The sequence below is a fragment of the Rhinopithecus bieti genome, unplaced genomic scaffold, assembly GCF_001698545.2.
Source record: "Rhinopithecus bieti isolate Rb0 unplaced genomic scaffold, ASM169854v2 scaffold_35864, whole genome shotgun sequence".
Lineage (NCBI taxonomy): Eukaryota > Metazoa > Chordata > Mammalia > Primates > Cercopithecidae > Rhinopithecus > Rhinopithecus bieti.
Window position 1 is genome coordinate 555,433 of NW_016815828.1, and position 20,181 is coordinate 575,613.

The following is a 20,181-nucleotide window of genomic DNA, read 5'->3' on the forward strand; positions in this document are numbered from 1 at the left end:
AAATATATAAGGTAGAAAGTCAACTAAAATACATAAATATATGTGAATTTGGAAAACAAAACCAAAATGCAAAAGTGTAAGGAAAAAATTCACAGATGTGTGTTGCTTTGTTCTGTGTTCCTTTTGCAGTTAGCAGAGAATGCTGTGTGTAAGAGCCAAGGCCCCAAAGCCAGTTGAAGCTAGCAATGAATTTTCCTCTCAAGTCCTGCCCCTCCACTTACTCCTTCTGTGTAGATAGTAATTCTTTCCCAGGAGGGGGAGACTAAATGACCTATGGATCTTGCATAAACCCATGCTCCATAAATATTAGTCACCATTAAAACTACTTTTCAAAAATCCTAGGTAATAAAGTAAGACTTTAAGAAATCTAATACTATTCTTCTTTAATATATTCCTAATAGAAAGAAATTAAGAAGAGTAAGGAGGGAAAAAAAAAAGGAGAAAAAAATCCTATCATGGGTGTTAGAATAGCTTTTCTGAAAAGACAAAAGTTATGAGAAATCTGAAATAAGAACAGGCTTATGTTATGTGAAGATTTCTGAGAGCAACTTTTCAATTAGAGTGTTGTATGTGTGACAGTGCAGTTGGGAAAAGTGACATTTTTCAAGGCTTACGGTTCACAGTAGCTCTATAAGTAGGAACATGGTCTCAAATGTATAAATGAGATGAAGATGCAGTTTCCAAAACATTTATCTGAATATTATAATTTTTCTAATTTATAAACATATTGTTTTCCAAATATTAATGTTTTATTCTTAACATTAATGCATGTTAAAAGATCTTACATGAAGATATGTAAAAATACTCTCAATTTCAATTGACTTCAAAGAGTCAATATATGATTTTTTTTTTTACTTTCATGGAAATTTGACAGTACAATAATTGATTATATTTGTAACTTAAAGGATAAATATTAGTATTTATAATTTTTAACACAGTTTTGGCTTCAGGTAGAGGATTTTAGAACTTTTACCATGAAATAAGGTCTTATATATCATTAATAAAATATAATATAAAAATAGATACAAATGTCTAATATTTAAATGTAGCTGAATAAAAATATCTTAACATGTAAAAGAAAGTATGTAGACTATGAGGAGACTAACATTTTTGATTTCCTGAAAAATACATTAACTTTAATCAACATATATCAAATAAAATATATGGTGCCTTTTAAAATATAATTTTTATTCTCTTCACACTTAAGATACATATACATATTTCAAGATATGTGCTCAAAGAAGAAAGTTGACCAATAAATTATAAACACAAGTATGCCAACAAGTTGAGATATAGGCAAGTAGAAGCAAACATCAGTGTACGCAAATAATACACCTAGAAAATTCAAGAAATGAAACTTTTAGAATTAGTGGGTGCTGTAAAGTGAAAACATATAATGTAAATACAAAATATTTTCTTCTGCATCCTAAATCAAATGTATTTTAAAGAAAGATTGGAAAAAAATTCCCTTAAAATTACAATACATTGATACAATCTGTTATTTTGTAAAATACATTTTCAATACAAAGTACTGACAGTTTGTTTTTAAATTTCAGCATTTTAGGTTCAGGCAGTACATGTGTAGGTTTGCTACATGGGCATATTTCACAATACTGATGTTTGGGGTACGAATGATATCACGTCACCCAGCTTGTGAGCATAGTGCCTACCAGGTTGTTTTTCAGCCCTCGTGCCCCTCCCTTTCTTCCCACTCTGGTGGCATTAATATCTATTGTTCTTATCTTTATATCCATGTATACTTAATGTTTAGCTCCCACTTATAAGTGAGAACATGTGTTGTCTATTTCTGTGTTTATTTGCTTAGGATACTGGCCTCCAGCTGCATCCATGTTGCTGCAAAGGACATGGTTTTGTCCTCTTTTATAACTTCATAGTATTCCATGATATATATTCACATTTCCTTTGTCCAATCTACCATTGATGGGCATTGAGGTTGATTTCATGTCTTTGCTATTGTGAATAGTGCTGCAGTGAACATATGAGGGAAGGTGTCTTTTTGGTAAAACAATCTATATTCCTTTGGGTATTTACCCAATAATGGGATTGTTGAATAAAATGGTAGTTCTGTTTGAAGTTTGCCAAGAAATCTCCAAACTGCTTTTCACAATGGCTGAACTAACATTCCTTCCAACACTGTATAAGCATTCTCTTTTCTCCACAGCCTTGTCAACATCTGTTATTTGTTTACTCTTTAATGATAGACAGTCTGACTGGTATTACATGGTATCTCATTGTAGTTGTGATTTGCATTTCTCTAATGATTCATGCTGTTGATCATTCTTCCATGTTTTTTGGCTATTTGTAAGTCTTATTTTGAGAAGTGTCTGTTCATGTCTTTTGCCTATATTTAAATGAGGTTTTTTACTTGTTCAATTATTTAACTTCCTTATAGGTTCTAGATATTAGACCTTTGACAGATGCATAGTTTGCAAATATTTTGTCCATTCTGTAGGTTATCTGTTTTAATCTGTTGATAGTTACTTTTGCTGTGTAGAAGTTCTTTAAGTTTAATTAGGCCTCCCTTTCTATTTTTCTGTCGTTGTTGCATTTGCTTTTCAGGATTAGTCATAAGTATTTTCCAAGGCCAATGTTGAGAGTGGTATTATTTCCTAGATTTTCTTCTAGGATTTTTAGAGTTTTCGGTCTTACAATTAAGTCTTTAATCTATTTTGAGTTAATTTTTGTATGTGATGATTCGGTCTTACAATTAAGTCTTTAATCCATTTTGAGTTAATTTTTGTATGTGGTGAAAGACAGGGGTCCAGTTTTATTCTTCTGCATATGGCTAGCCAGTTATCCCAGCACCTTTTATTGAATAGCGAGTCTTTTCCTTATTGCTTGTTTTTGTCGACTTTGTTGAAGATAAGATAGTTGTAGGTGTGAAGCTTTATTTCTGAGTTGTCTATCCTGCTCCATCAGTCTATGTGTGTGTTTTTGTACCAACACCATGTTTTTTTGGTTACTATAGCCTTGTAATACAGTTTGAAGTCAAGTAGTGTGATATGTTCAGCTTTGTTCTTTTTGCTTAGGATTGCTTTGGTCATTCAGGCTCTTTTTTGGTTCCATAAGAATTTTAGAATAGTCTTTTCCATTTATATGAGAAATGACTTTGGTAGTTTGATAGGAATAATTTTGAATCTCTACATTGCTTTGGGCAGCATGGCCATTTTAACAGTATTGATTCTTTGAATCCATGAGCATGGAGTTTTTCCACTGCATGTGTCATCTCTGATTTCTTTCAGGAGTGTTAATTTCTCCTTATAGAGAACTTGTACCTCCATGGGTAATTGTATTCCTAGGAATTTTATTTTTCATTGTGGCTATTGTAAATAGTATTGCATTCTTGATTTAAATCTCAGCTTGACTATTACTGGTGCGTAGAATTGCTACTGAGTTTTGCATATTGATTTTGTATCCTGAAACTACTGAAGTTTTCAGTTTCAGAGCCTTTTGCAAAGTCAGAGTCTGTTTTCTAGGTATAGAATCATATCATCGATGAAGAGAGATAATTTAATGTATTCTTTATTTGAATGCCTTATTTCTTTTTATTGCCTGATTGCTCCAGCTGGGATTTCCAGTACTACATTGAATACAAGTAGTGAGAGTGGGCATTTTTGTCTTGTTCCAATTGTAAAGGGGAATGCTTCTAGATATGTCTGTTCTGTATGATGGTGGTTGTGGATTTGTAATAGATAGCTTTTATTATTTTGAGGTATGCTTCTTTTATGCCTAATTTGTTGAGGGTTTTTATCACAAAGTGATGTTGGATGTTATTAAAAACTTTGTGTCTATTGAGATGATCATGTGATTTTTGGTTTTAATTTTGTTATGTGGTGAATCATATTTATTGATTTGCACATGTTGAAATAATTCTTCATCCCAAGAATACAGGCTACATGATCAGGGTAAATTAACTTTTAGATTTGCTGCTGGATTTGATTTACTAGTTTTCTGTTGAGAGTTATTACATCTATGTTCATCAGGAATATTGGCCTGTGTTTTTCTTTCTTGTTGTGTCTTTGCCAGACCTTGACATCAGAATGATGCTGGCTTCATAGAATGAGTCCCTTCCCAAATTTTGGGAATAGTTTTAGTGGGGTTGGTATTAGCTCTTCATTATATATCTGGTAAACTTCAACTGTGAATCTGTCTGGTCCAGGTCTCTTTTTGTTGATGGAATTTTTATTACTGATTCCATTTAAGACCTCAATATTGTTCTGTTCAAGGTTTTTGATTTCTTCCTGATTTCAGAGATTTATCCATTTCCTCTAGATTTTCTACAAAATACTAATGATTTTCATTGTCAGTTTTACAACTCATCATTTTGTTCCCTAACAAAAAAAAGTTGTACATTTTAAAAATTAAATTTTATTTTAAGTTTTAGACCAAAACCCTTTGAATGAAGTCTCAGCTACTTCCTACAGAAGACATTAGGCCAGGTAAGGCCCTGTAGTAACTCTCCTGTGACTAGGTGCATGAGTTTACATTAGTGGAAGAATTATCAATATCTGTGTGACCACATCAAATTCAAACTACATCCTCCACCCTTAGCTTTACCATAGATGATATTTTGAGCTTGACTCTTACCTGACTCTTAAATCTTCAACCTAATAGGCTCTGGGCTTAGATGGGAAGAGAAGGAAAGGGATGTTATTCACTATCCTTTTAAACATCCATGTTTATTAGTAGCTATATGTTTCCAAAAACTGAATTAGCCATAAATACAAAGAAGTCCCTTTTTTTTTTGAACTGCTCCTATGACTTGTGAGTCAGGCTTTGATATCCAGAATATTTTTTTCTTTGCAAAGTTTCCATTCCTCAAACCACAGCAAAGCAGACTGTACCACATTACTCACAAAGAATGCAGATAACATTTTGGAGATTCTGTGTATTCCTTAGGAAGTGAAAATCTGGAATATTTGATCATTAGTCATACCTCCAGACAAATTTCCACATTCCAGAAAAGTGCCTGATTAAGTTGGAAAGGAAAACAAGCAAAAAAAATCTGGATCAAATATTCCAGATTCCACTTTTCTTCTCTGTTTATATATGTGTGTGTGTATGTAACTTTATAGTCAGTTATACAAACACCTCAAAATGCTCCAAAAAGTTCTTGAAATTAATCAGTTCTTCCAAATTTTAAAACATTTGTATGGAGTATTCAAACTGAGCCAAGGAAATATTTTATAAAAGGTAAATGGCTATGTATTACATCTACTTTGGTGAAGAATCATTGGCTGTATCACTCTGGCTGTGACTTTCGCATTTGTCATTAGTATTATTGAGATCAATGTGATTAAATCTCTATGCTTTTCTCAATATGCAATCCTATGAAATGTAAAGATTTTTAAATGTGGGATATGAATCATTTAATTGCACTGCACTTACTACCACTGCAAGAGATCAACAATCAAAATGATCCAAGAGCAGTTATCCCAGACCCATTCAGGATATTGCCTAATTAATCCTGGCCTCTGAACCGTACCAATGCTATCTTTTTTATTTTAGTGAATAGTGTCAGGCAGAGGAGAGATAAACTTAACATGATCTATTTAAAATATCAAAACAACATGTATTGTGATGTGATTACATTTCTATAGCCCTGGTATGCTTTCCCTTCTTCTGTTTTTATGCATGAACCTATTATTTCCATTTCAATGACAGATATGAGAACAAATCGTACATTGAACATCTCTCTTCTATCAGGGCATTTTTGTTACCGTAAGTAATATTGAGCTGGTTCTCATTCAACTCAAGTGCGTCTATGAAATAAGGTTTAGTCATGCATTAAATGAAGGTTTCAAATAACATTATGCTGAGAATTTGTTACATGTTAAACACTGATAGTTTCCTTTCAATATGTTTATTGGTATAACAGTTATGCAATAAAAAATACAATACAATTTTATAATGCTTCATTCATACCAATAGCTCCCATAGCACAGCAGTTACTCAAATGGTCAGTATAAAATCAACAAAGAGAATGACTTTACAGCAGCAGCACATAAAAGGTGTGAAGAGCTTGAAATATTAAGCAATAAGGTATACCAGATCTGATTCCTTTGGTAAAATTATAGCATTAGTATATTAGATGTAGCTTGAAAAAATGAATTTTCAATGATTTGCAAACAGCTATGTGCATGGTAACAGAGCTAACGTTGAGGAAAGAAAAAGATGAACAGCATAAACTGAATATTTGAATTTCCCTTTCAGGTAGGCCAGATAGAAGTTGCTTAAATAATATGATTTGAGGGCTTCTGTGTCCAAATTTAAATCCCTGAAAGGTGTACTCAAAGATAAAATTCTTTGGGCCTGGAGGGCTTGAGAATTTTCACAATCTTCAAAAAGACTGCTTCTAATTAATGCCACAATTGGAAGAAATAATTCATAATGGGTTGAGAACAAAGTCATTCTAGAAAGACACAGGAAAAACGTAAATGAGTGATGGTTAAAAGTATCAACAAAGAAAGAACAGGATGAAAATGGAAAGAGAAGTTAGACAAAAGTAAACTTCATGATTTTACCCTGACTTTGATCTTTAGAAATATATCAACTGTAATTTCCAAGTGATACAGATATCAGCTATCACTTCCAAATACAAAAAAAAATTTTGAAGAGCTTAAAATCTACTATCTTTGTGAATTGTTTTATCATTGTATTGCAGCTTGTTTTTATACAATTGACCAGATTTACTGTTGTGCTGGTACAGCGTAGGCCCAGGCCTGGTCTGAAGAAAGACTGTAAACCCAGACCTAGTCATTAGCAAACATGCTGCGTTCAAATTTCTCTTGGGGGAAGCAGGCTTTCACAAAGCTTGAATCTTCCAGTTGCTAGTAAGTCTCAAATTCAATAATAATGTGTTAAGAGTGTTATATTTACTTAATTCTAGGAGTATTTGAATTATCACACCTGGACTTAATACTTCTCCTTTTGGACCTGTTTATCTGATAGAGGTTACAGCAGTTCATTTGAAAAGAAGACTAAAACAATAGTCACCATAAAACAGCCCAGTGCTCCCCAGAGTCAGCACAGAAAAAAGGAGAAAAACAATTTGCTAACCTGATCATAGAATGATTTACCAGTCAATTAAAGAACACTTTACTGCAGTGCAAGGGGATTTCAAACACAGATGAATTACACTAAGATTGCTTCCTTTATTTGCATTGCAAAAAATCAGGCAGATCCTAGTGTTGTATAAAGAGCTTCATAATTTTGTAATTTTCTAGAGCCTGAACTTTTATTTTGACACAAGGGCCATGTTCATCTGAAGACAGTCACTCAGATACTTTCCAAGTATGCCACTGAGAAATTGAAATTACGAATAATATATTGCCAGATGCCACAATCTACAGAGACTCGTAAAAAGCAGTACTCAAGTGTCACTTTGAACACCTGTTAGACACTGTATTTGAAATGAAATATTATTTGAACATTTTAACTTGTAAGCATGAGTTTTGATGAATATATATAATTCACAACTATTACATACAGGAACTTTTCACAGTAAGCCAAAGACGTCAGTTTTTGACACTCACTTAGTAGCAAGAGTGACTCATGATGGTTCCCGATAACATTTGACTGGCACTGAAATTTGCCCTAAGGAATCCCTCATGTTGGATTTCTGCTTCAGAAATTTGATATGTGAGAATTTGGTGAGAAGTCATCTTTAAAAAAAGTAACAATTGACTATTAGAATGCATTAGTGCTTAACCTGAAACCTGGGGAGAGAGCAGGGCATATCGATCCATGACCAATAGCATGCCATGTCACTTATAAAGTGGCCAATGTAGCTTGAGAAAAACTAGCAAAAGTATAGTCGCTCCACAATTTCTAACCTAAATGGAACTATGTGATTGTATAGTACAAATAGATATATAATGCTGTCTAATTCGTATCAAAACTCAGTTTTAGCTATGTCTGTTATTCAAGTTAAAGATGAAAGCATCTTAAATTCCTTGATTGGCAATTTCTTTAGCTGGGCATAATACCTTTTCTTAAATGCTGTTTTGACCCAGTTTTGAGGCCCTGGCTAAAGGCTCCATTCCCTTCTTCAGCAGCAAAGTTCACACCCCCAACCACATTCTTTATCGGGCTCTAGCCCTCCAGGTCCACTACGCATCAGCCCTAATCACCCCAGGCTCGGGCACCAGACAGCCGAAGACAGCAAAATGATTTAAATTAGCCATTCCACAGGAAGGTTGGGAAACCTAGCTCACCCCACAGACTCGCCACACCTAAGCTGCCCCCATAGCGCCAGCCTGCTGTCACCTGCTCCTGGGGCAACCTCCGTGTGGTGCCACGGCAGGCTTCTGTCCTTTGGAGTTGAATGTAATGAAAAAGAGTTCCATCTTTTATCTGTCAGGGTGTTGCGTCCTGCCATCAAAAGAATCTTTAAATGTTATAAAACACCAGGCAATTTAAACTGTTATTTAATTATTGTAATACACCTCATCCAATTAAACCTAAAGTTCTGTGACAACTTGCAGATTCCTATGTGAAGAGGAAAGTGATGGGAAATAAGGCAGATTACCAATGATTCTGTATTTGCCTCTTTGGTAATCAGAGTCTATTGGGTATGAAAGAAAGATTGACTGTTTCACTTTTTAAGAATTCTAGAGCCACGTTTGTCTTTCCTGAAACCCCAACCACAAGAGGCACTCCAGACTCACCATCATAGGCGTTTAGGCCACTGCAATTGGGGATGTTCCTCTTTTCCTTCACCACAAGAAGCCCAGGGCCACCAGTCTTTTCTCAAGCTCCAGTGTCTCATTGCATATGATCTTTTTCCATCTACACCGATTTCTGAAGCCTCCCCACACAGTGTCCTCTGGAGCTCATGACTCCTCATCAAAAAAATCCCCCATGCCTGCAAGCTTCCATTCAGTTTTCTTCTTACCCTGACCCTTGGGATCTCTTATAAGGACTCTGTACCTCCCTGAACTTCTCTTCAGAATTTACGCTGACCCAGGAGTCATTGTCTTGGAGGCATAGTATATACAGTCTTCATTCTACTTTGTTTTTTTTTTTTTTTTTTTGGTGAATTATTTACACATAAGGGATGCACATGTGATATTTTGATACATTCATCTCATTAAATCAAGGTAATTAGGGTACCCATCCCCTTCATCCTTTATATTTTCTTTATGCTAACAACATTCAAATTATCCCCTTTCAACTATTTTGAAATGTACAATAGATTTGTGTTAACTACAGTCACCCTACTGACCTATTGAACACCAGGTCTTATCTCCTTTGTCAAATCTAATTTTTACAACCCAGTATTAATCAACCTCTTTTCATCACCCTCCCCCTTACCCTTCTGAGCCTCTGGCAATCACCAATCTACTGTCTATTTTTCTGAGATCCACTTCTTCAGCTCCCATGTATGTTCACTCCATATTCCTCCTTCCAGACCAGACCATGTTCCTTCCCTCTACCTTCAAACCTTTTAGCTTTTATTTTAGCTGTTTAAGATTCTATCACCTACCATTCCTTGTTGAATACATCAGTCCAATGCTTCATCACTTTCCTTAAACATTCCATGTTCTGGTTCTGTTTCTTCCCCCTATTCCTACTCCTCTTTAACTTTTAAAATTTCAACACTGGACAGGCAATCCTCCCATCCTACAGTCTCTTAGATGGGGTTGATTTGTCACCCATTCCACTCCACCATGACCCCCACTAGGCCTCGGTCATTTCTAAAAGCCACGTCCCCTTCATAATCACAATTTAATGCATTCTCCTCTATGACTTCCAGTTTTGTTCAGGTGAAGACTTTCTACCTTCACTTCAACTTTTTAATCTGAGCAAGACCTGCAATCCATTCATCCTGCCATCTTTTCACTGTTCTTCCCCAGTCCTATGACCTCACTTTCCTTTCAATCCGGTGAAGGGGGCGTGGTCCAGCTGCTGGATCCCTGTCGTGCGTATTTTTCACTCCCTTGCCAGTTTTGCCATCCTCGTTCCTAGCAAAACCGTAACTCCCTTTAAGACCAACTTTTCTCTAACTCTCGCTGAACCCTCACAGCCAAAAGTGCCTAGAGAAAAATATACAGCAAGACACAAATTTACTTTAAATCCATGACCTCTGACCTATCGCGTTAGACTCTTGGTGTTATACATTAATTCTACTCAATTTCTCTATCCCATTCAATCTCCTTTCATATAAATGCATTTCATAATTTCTCTCTACTCAAGACTTCAAGATCTTTATGCTCTTGACATTCTCGACTTTCTATTTCATACAGAAAATAGAAACAATGAGAATAAACCACACGACTCCTGTTCATCCAACTTCACCTCTGCCTTCCCTTCTCTTAATTTGGAAACATGGCCCCGTTTCTACAGAATGAGGACTCTCCTGCTGTATGCTCCATTCCATCTAGTCTTACCTTAGCAAGGGTGTTGCTCGATGAATTGATCCACTGTCCCCTCCAGCATTAATGATACACTCTACTTATCTTAAAAAAAAAAAAAAGGCCCTTTTGGAATCTGTCTTTTAAGCTGCGTTTTTCTGCTGCAGTTTTAAATACAGAATTACTGCTCCAAGGTTATCTGGGCTCCCTGCCTACATTTCCTTCCCTCCTATTGTCTCTCGAGCTCTGTTTGAGTATGTTTCTTCCTCATGATTCCACTGAAATCAGTCTCCTTCAGGTCACCAACGACCTCAATTGCTGGAGCTTAAGAAATGACTGGCAGTTCTGAGTTCCCTGTGGTGACTGAAAAGAGGGAAAATGCCCAGTTATATTCAAACACTTCAATAAGTTAGAAAATAATCTATATCAGGCACTGATGAATGCTTAATGTAGAAAAGACAAATACCCTATAACTCTCTCAATGACATGTCTATTGATACAAACTGACATGCAGAGAAATAAATAATTTCCTTTATTCGTGGCACAAAGGAGAAGGTGGTACATTTTCTCTTTTATGTTACTTCATCGATATTATTGTTTAAATACAGTGATTATATATGAAGTTTTTAGTCATTCACTTACAGTAACTGAATTGTTACTATCAATTTTAAAACAAAATTAAAACACAATATTGCTAATAAATTTATGCACACATTTATATCAAGTCAAAAAAGAAAAATCATTTTTTATCCTTATCTTATATTAGCAGCAAGTTTATATTGTTAATAAATACGTTAATTTATAGCTGTTGTGCCCTGCCTAGTATTCCAGAAAACACAGGAAAATCTCTAAATTTAATGAAAATTTATGTCAATTTTTAGCGTATTTCTAGCATTGTACAACTTTTTTCTCAGCCATAGATAATGTTAAAACAAAATGTATTATGGCAGTAGATCTCTGTCACATATGAGCACGATAAAAGTCAAGTTACATGTTTTATTTTAAATCCGGGTGCTAGGTTTCCTGTGTAGACCTCTTGCTAAAATTAACGACTATAACAAAAACATTTTTATGGAATTATCTGAAAAGAATCCTCCATGATCAATATATAGAGGCAACATGAAATCTTCACAAAAGCACACAAATTCAAAAAAACACACACATGTGTGTGTTCTTCTACACAGTCTAGGATTCACTGCTTATATAGTTTTGAAGCCACTTTTTATGTCTGATATCCAATTTTCTAATCTTTCAAATTTAAAAGAAAAACACAATGCCAAATTGAGATCTCTTGTAATGATCAAATCAGAAAATGAAATAAGGCTTTTTCACAAATAGCAGCTGTTTAACAAATGTTAGCTATGCCCACATGGATTCTGAGAACGGTCTTCAGGAAGTCACAGAATCGTCCCCATACCCTGGGACTTCTCAGCCTTCACTTCTGACTTGGCTACCTATTTGTGTGAGGAATTATAAAAACTCATCAATATCAGTGTCCTCTTCAATTCCCAAGCTTCTTTGGAAGTAGGATCATTATATAACTAGATGTGTTCAAACAAATACGAAAGAAAAGCTTTGACTCTTCTATGAGGAAGCAGTCAATAGTTCCAAAGGCCATTGTGTTCATCTCAGGATAACCCTGGTGCCATTAGCTAAAGAATCCAGAAGACAGAAGTAATTTCTTTCCTTGCGATACTGTTTTGGGCAGAGACTCGTGTCCTTACATTGACTGCAATGTGAGGAATACATAAGCTTTTGTTTTGCCATGTTACTGAAAGTTTGATTGTTACAGAAATGAGCATCAAGTACCTTGGCTAATATAGCATTTAAGCAGTTTATTATGCAAACCTAACACAAGATAGATTTTGCACAGGCAAAAATAACTCATTCCATTTTGTTGTCCGTAACTGAGAGTCTTCTTTGGAAAATATTCTATAGTTACATTCCTGTATGCTTAAAATTGTGAAACTCCACAATTAATTGCAATAGTTATAAGGATGGGGAAAGAAAACTTGTAACTGTAAGGCAACCAAGACAAAATAATGAAAAGATAACTGCAAAAACTATACTTTTAATGAAGGTATTATTTGAAAATGTTGGCTTTTCCAAAGGCAAAATAAAAAGCTTAAAATATAAATGTGTTGACATTTGTTTGGCTAAAAATTCAAAATACCAGATTCTGTGAGGCAAACAGATTTACCCACAAATTGCAAAGTGTACAAAAAAGACACTAATTGCCATACCCATTCTTTAAACAATCATGTAGAAGCATGTCAGTGGATAAGCTGTCAACGAAGTTCCATTTAAGATTTTCATAAAACAAAACAGAAAAGAAAAGCTTTTCTTCTAAGGAAGCAGAATACATCGATTCTAATTATTTTCAGTGCACTGGCTGTTCATTGAAAGGAAATGACTGTTTATTTATCTAGGGATCAAGTCAGAGTTGAACTATTTCAATACTCACACTTTTTTTGACTCTAATTTCAGTAGTTTATGGATACACAAACAAGAATTTAAAAAAGAGAATGCTGACTATTTTAGTTTCAAATGAAGACTCATGAAACTACAGCAAACACCTGCAGCTATCTTAAAGTTTTCACATTGCATAGCCCATTATTTCACAATTTCAGAAACATGCTGTCAGGCATAGGTGATGAACCATAGTATAAAACAGAAGCAGTAGTAACCAGCCTCTCAACCACAAGTAATTGAATCATATATGAAATAAAAGTGACTACACATATTATTTGTTCAGTGCAGAGATATTTAAGAATGGCAATAGAGTTATAAATTGGAAGACAACTCAGCAGTGTGTATCTGTTTAAAATTATGGAATATAATAAAAAATGCTAGATGCTAATAATTCTGCAACTTTCAGATTTTGATTTTAACAAGAAAACAAAAACAGCCCATTGCTTTCAGTGAAGATATAAAATCAGAAGAGGTCATCATACCCACCCTAAAACAAGAATAAGATGGATGAGTTATAAAAATCACACTTTCTTCCTACTGATCATACAGTTGAAGATAAACTGAATCTTAACTGAATTTCAGAAAGTGTCAAAGCTTTGCTAAGATCGAAGAGCTCCACAACTGTTTTATTTTTTGTTGAAATGATAGGAGTAGGAAAAAATAATTTCAACAGATGGGGGTAAGGGTAAACTAGCCTAACTTTTAATAAACTTGTAATAGCCAGTTATAGCCTGATGTGAGAGATTAGAATTCTGAGAGCCACAGTCAAAGACCGTGTCTGTACAACCAGCCAGGTTTTTCAATAGAGCATTAACAAAGGATGCAACTTCCAGAGCATGGGGCAGGGCTGACAGGCTGAGCACAGTCCTCTGCCCCATATCCCAGGTGCAAGAGCCTTTGCCGTGTGCATGGGCAGACAGCAAGAAAGATCTCCTGAATTTCAGAAACTGAGGGGAGGATGAAGAGCAAAAGAACTGTCAGGCTGCATTTGATGGTCAATTTGATTCATCAACTTGACTGGGACAAGGGGTGCCCAGATAGCTGGTAAACTTTATTTCTGTGTGTGTTTGTGAGGTTGTTTCCTGAAGAGTGGCATTTGAATCACTAAACTGAGCAAAGATGATTCACCCTCACCAACGTGGGTGGGCAGCATCCAATCTACTGAAGGACTAAATGAAGCAAAAGGAGAGACAAGGGTGTATTTTCTTTCTCTTTGCTTGAACTGGGACATTCCGTCTTCTCCTACGCTTAAAACTCAAGGCTCCTGATTCTCAGACCTTTGGACTTGGAATGAATGACACCACTGTTCTTCCTGGGTCTCCAGCTTGCACATGGTATGTTGTGAGAGTTCTTTGTGTGTACAATCATGTAAGCCAATTCTCATAATAAATCCGGGGTATTATATACACATTCTTTTGGTTCTTTTTCTATGGAGAACTCTGACTAATAGACTGGGCAGAGTGAAATCTGGGATTTCACTGGTGCTCAGATTCTAAGCCCTGATAAAAAGTGTCCTAATCATATATATTTGAAGCTGGAGATGAATCTGCAATAAAGCCAAGAATCAAATCAACTATATATTAGATTGCTCCATACACACCACTAGTGTCTTCAAAGAGGAAGGGCAATTTTTTCTTCTTTACCCCTGGGGTGAATAATATTTACATTAATCTATAATCTTCTTTAACACAAAATATCCTGAATAAAATTTTGAATAATGAGCTACAAGAAAAAGAAAAGAATGATCCATACATGTATATGACTCACCATGTGCAGCTAATTTTTTATTTTTGTAGCCATAGGGTCTTTCTATGTGATAGGGTCTTGCTATGGTGCGTAGCCTGGTCTCAAACTCCTGGTCTCAAGCAATCCTCTTGCTTTGGCATATATTTACTTGCATTTACTTTTAAAATCACTCTGGTAAAAGGATGTGAAGGTCTATGTAAATTTGTTTCATACCATTTAGGAAATGTACTAGTGTCATATATCACAACATGACAAATAGAGTCCATGGATGGTAAATAAAAAGGAAATGGAACTGGGAGGACATTTTTATAGCTAAGAATGAAATAATTTCATGTATAATTCTTCAGAATTTTTTCAAGCTTTTCTCCACCATTCAGATATATTAACTAAACCCGTCAGTTCCCTGTTATTTCTCCAGGAGTTGCGATCCCTTATGGAACCTATTTTTGTTGCCAAGCGGGTAGTGAGGCTGCCATGTCCCATCTTGAAATAAATTGTATTTATCAGTATGGATTTTTACCCTAGCTGATGTGTTCCACAGCAGTTAAAATGCTGAGTTATGTTTTACCTGTCAGTCAAGCTTTCTTTCTACTCACTAGATCTGGCTTATTGTTTATATTTGAATTTTATTTGCAATTTTTCTTTTCAGATTTTTATAAGAACACAATTTTTCATTTTAAGCCCACATAGGCACAGAAAAGAACACAAATTTGTAGACTCGATGCATTTGTCACAAAGGGAGCATGTCCATGTGACCAGCACTCAGGTCCAAAATCAAGGTATCATCAGTACCCAGGTGCTTCCTCACAGGCCCTATTCCAGTGACTAACGAGATAGCCGTGCCTTTCCATTGGGCTAGATAATTAGAGCTTGCACATTATCAAGTATAACAGACACTGCCCGATGGATTTCCACCATGCTTACACCTGCACACATGTCCACCAGTGTTGGATTAGACATCCAATTATTCAAAACCTTCACCACCACTTGGTAGTTTTTATTTCATTTAGGCTTCTGGTGGATGTCAATAGGTAGTTTAATGATTTACATATATCATTGATGATTAAAGATGGTGAGCAACTATTTTATAATCATCGAATGTTTTTTTTTTTTTTTTTTTTTTTTTGAGACAGAGTCTCGCTCTGTCGCCCAGGCTGGAGTGCAGTGGCCGGATCTCAGCTCACTGCAAGCTCTGCCTCCCGGGTTTATGCCATTCTCCTGCCTCAGCCTCCCGAGTAGCTGGGACTACAGGCGCCCGCCACCTCGCCCAGCTAGTTTTTGTATTTTTTAGTAGAGACGGGGTTTCACCATGTTAGCCAGGATGGTCTCCATCTCCTGACCTCGTGATCCGCCTGTGGTAGTTACTCTTTATCAAATTAAGGAAGTTCGTTTGTTTGTTCCTCCCGGTGGGTTCGTGGTCTCTCTGACTTCAGGAATGAAGCCACAGACCCTCGCGGTGAGTGTTAAAACTCATAAAGGTAATGCGGACCGGACCCAAAAAGTGAACAGCAGCAAGATTTTTTGTGAAGAGCGAAAGAACAAAGCTCCCACAGCGTGGCGGGGGACCTGAGCAGGTTGCCGCTGCTGGTTGGGGTGCCCAGCTTTTATTCCCTTATTTGGTCTCACTCACATCCTGCTGATGGGTCCATTTTACAGAGCACTGATTGGTCCATTCTACAGAGTGCTGATTGGTGCATTTACAATCCTTTAGCTAGACACAAAAGTTCTCCAAGTCCCCACCAGACCCAGAAGCCCAGCTGGCTTCACCTCTCACTAACACACATTGTCTTAATTACAGAAAGTTTGATTTGGTCTTGTAATCAGGTAATATGGGCCCTTTAATTTTGCTGTTTTCCCCCATGAATGTTGCGGTTATTTCAGAGCCTTTGATTTTACATGTACATGATAGAATTCCATTGCAATTTGTTCAAAAAGTCTTCAGTGACTGAGGTCAAAATAACATTTCTTCTGTAGAATAATCTTGGGAGAAAGGCACCATATCAATATTAATTCTTTCAGCCCATGAATGTGATATATTGCTCTACCAATTTTTGTTATGTTGTGAAATAAATACACTTAGGCATTTGTGAATTTTTTTCAACAGGGCTTTTGTACATAGTAGTTTATAGGTTTAGCATTTTTTTAGGTTTCTCCTAGTTACTCAATTATTTATCTTTATGTAAATGGTACTCAGAAGTTTTATGCCATATATAAATGCAATGGCTTTTATTTTGTTGACTTTGATAATTTACCAAATTTGTAAACTAAACAATAAACAACAATGTCATCTACAAATAGGAGAGTTTTACTTTATCCTTTACAATCTTTCTGCTTTTTATAGTATGTGCATAATGTTAATGTCTAAGAATTCCAGTTCAATGTAGAATAAAAGAGAGCCCCTAATGTTAGGGGATGTATAGGGAACAGCATTCAATATTCTATTATCAAATATGAAAGGGGTTTTAAATACCCCAAAAGAGTGAAGATATTTCATTCTGTTCCTAATATTTTAGACATGAAATTATATCACCAATAGATATAGAATTTTGTTGTATGCTTATTCTGCATCTATTGAGTTAATTATATGAAATTACCCTTTTTCTTTTAATTGTTAATTACTCTGCTTTCTCATATTAATTTTTATTTTATTTATTTTTTTTGAGATGGAGTCCCACCCTGTCACCCAGGCTGGAGTGCAGTGGTGCTGTCTTGGCCAACTGCAACCTCTCCCTCCCAGATTCAAGCAATTCTCCTGCCTCAGCCTCCTGAGTAGCTGGGATTACAGGCATGCACCACCATGCACCATACCCAGCTAATTTTTTTTTGTATTTTTAGTAGAGATGGGGTTACACCATGTTGGCCAGGCTGGTCTCGAACTCCTGACCTTGAGATCTGCCTGCCTCAGCCTCCCAAAGGGCTGGAATTACAAACATGAGCCACCATACCCAGCCCTCATATTAATTTTTTAAAAGTGCATATCCACGATAATTTTTACTCAGTCATGATTTTTATCTTTTTACATATTAATGGACTAAATTTGCAAACATTTCACCAAAGATTTTGCAATTACATTAAAATGGGATACTACTCTAGAAATTTTAATTGTAATAGCCTTTTCAGTTTTGGTATATAGATGTTGCTAGAATTACAAAACGAGGTGGTAACCATTTATTAATTCTGTATTTTAAAAGTTTTCTGTAATCTTGCTAATATTTATTCTTTACGAATTTGACAATATTTTTGTGAAACTATTCAGGCTTGGCCTTTTATGTTTGGAATGTATTTGACTATGAATTTCAATTTTTTAATATATAAGAGTGTGATACCCTTAAATATAGTTTTATTTTGATTTTGTATTTATTGTTTGATTCAATTCAATTTCTGAATTGAATTTTACACAGAAAAAATTTCATTTATTACTGAACTTAACACAAAGTTGTTCATAATACATTTCATCATATATATAATTATATAATGCCAACTAATACTATAGTACATAATTATAAATTACATATAGTATATTTTTAGATTTCTAAGATCTATGGCCTGTAACTTTTGCATTCTTGATGTTGGAATTTTTTTTTTTAATTAAATCTCACCAAGGCTTACCAATTTATTTTACAGAATCAGATTTTGGCTTTGAAAATGTTCCATAATGCTTGTTAATTATGTCATTAACTTTTGTAAAATTATTCATTATTTCTCGTCTTACACTTTTGAGGTTTAATTCACCAGCTTTTACCTATTCATAAGACTGGCTTTTAAGTAACTTCTTTTTCTAATATTGGCATTTAAGTCTATAAATTTTCCTCCTAACAATACTCTTGCTGCATCTCCCAATATTTTTATTAGCAAATATATTTTCAAATATATATATTTTCATGATTTTTTTCCCCAAGCTGTTTAGAAGTTTATTGCTCAATTTCTAAATATGTTAGGCTTTTCTAGATATCAGATGATTTTTGATGTCTTTCTCTATATGCTTTTAAGAATTTGACATTTGTTAAGATTTGCTTTTTCATGCTGCATAATATGGCCTATTTGCAAATTTTCTGTGTCCACTTTGGAAAAAAAATGTTTACTCTGCACTTGTTGGGTACAATACTCAACTATCGAGTAAGTTAAACTTGTGGATAGAGTTGATCTATTCTTCGGCATCTTCATTTTTTTTTTTTTTTTTTTAGTGATCTACCACTCAATGAGAGAAGAATGTTTAAATAACCACAATCTATCATAATTTTTCTGTTTTTACCCTGTAGCTCTGTCAGTCCTTTGCCTCTACTCTCACCTTACACACTGTATTTTATAGGTTTGTTATGTACAAATATGTTTATGATTGTTATGTCTTCCTTGTACACTGTGTCATTATAAAATGACTCTTGATCCCTGACAGAACTCTTAAAGTCTACTTTTCTCATAATATATCAATGTCAGCATTTTAAATTAGTGATTGCATGGCTTATAATTTTCTGCTATTTTCCTCTTTATCTGTTTGGATATTTATATATTTCAATTTTTGTTTCTTTTCAACTGCATATGACAGAGTACTGGGTTTCTAAGCAACCTGAAAATCTTTGTATTTTAGTCTGGGTGTTTAGTCTATTTTTATTTAATGTATTAATTACCATTGCTAAGTTTAAACACACTATTTGTCTTTTTAAATTTTGCCTTTCTTCCTCCTTTTAAGTTTTTTCTCTAACTTGGTTCTTTTTTGGAGTAAAATTAAAAATTCTCTCACCTTTTGCATATCTAAAACATCTTTATCAAAGCTCCATAGGTCCACAGAGCTGAGGGTCTGACTTCTGTTATTTGTTTATTGTTTTCAGTTTTGTTTTAGTTTTTGTTTTTTGGTCGGTTTCTCTTTATTGTTCTGATGGGGTTTTGGTGTTTTAATTTTAAGTTTATTGATTCTTTTCTGTGTCTGCATTCTGCTGTTTGTCCCATCTATTATTTCCTTTGTAAATATTTATTTTACTTTTCATTTCTAAAATTTCCATTTGGTTCTTTATTCTTTCTATTTCCTTGTCTTGTATTTTTGCCAAGAGTATTGTTAAATTTTGTATTTAGTTTGCTGAGTTATTTTTATGATGGCTGCTTTAAAATTCTTGTCAAATAATTCCAACTTTCATCTCCCACTCACTCTTCTGTGACAACAGCCTAGTGGAACGGGTAGGGGTACTTCATTGAAGTCTGAGAGAGTAAAAGTCTGACCTCCCACTTAGCCTTTGCTGATGGGGTAGGAATAGGCCATTTCTCCCCCACAGTGTTTGATTAGAGTAGTAAGGCTATTGTCCAAATGTTTTCTGTGTTTCTGGGCTATTTTTTACTGGCCCTTTAGCTAGAGAGTGGGCTTTCCTTGGTGTATTTTTTGTATCTATTGGCATGTCCAGGTTACCAGCTCCTCCAGCATCTAGTTTAGGAGACAAAGCAAAAGAAAACTGAAGGAACTTACTGTCCTCAGCCAGCCTTCAGTAATTTTTCAGAATATTATCATGTTTATTTGATACATAATATCCAGGACTTTTAAATGTAATTAGCAGTAGGAATAAAGAAAAATATGTCTGCTCTATCTTGTTTAGAGCTGGAT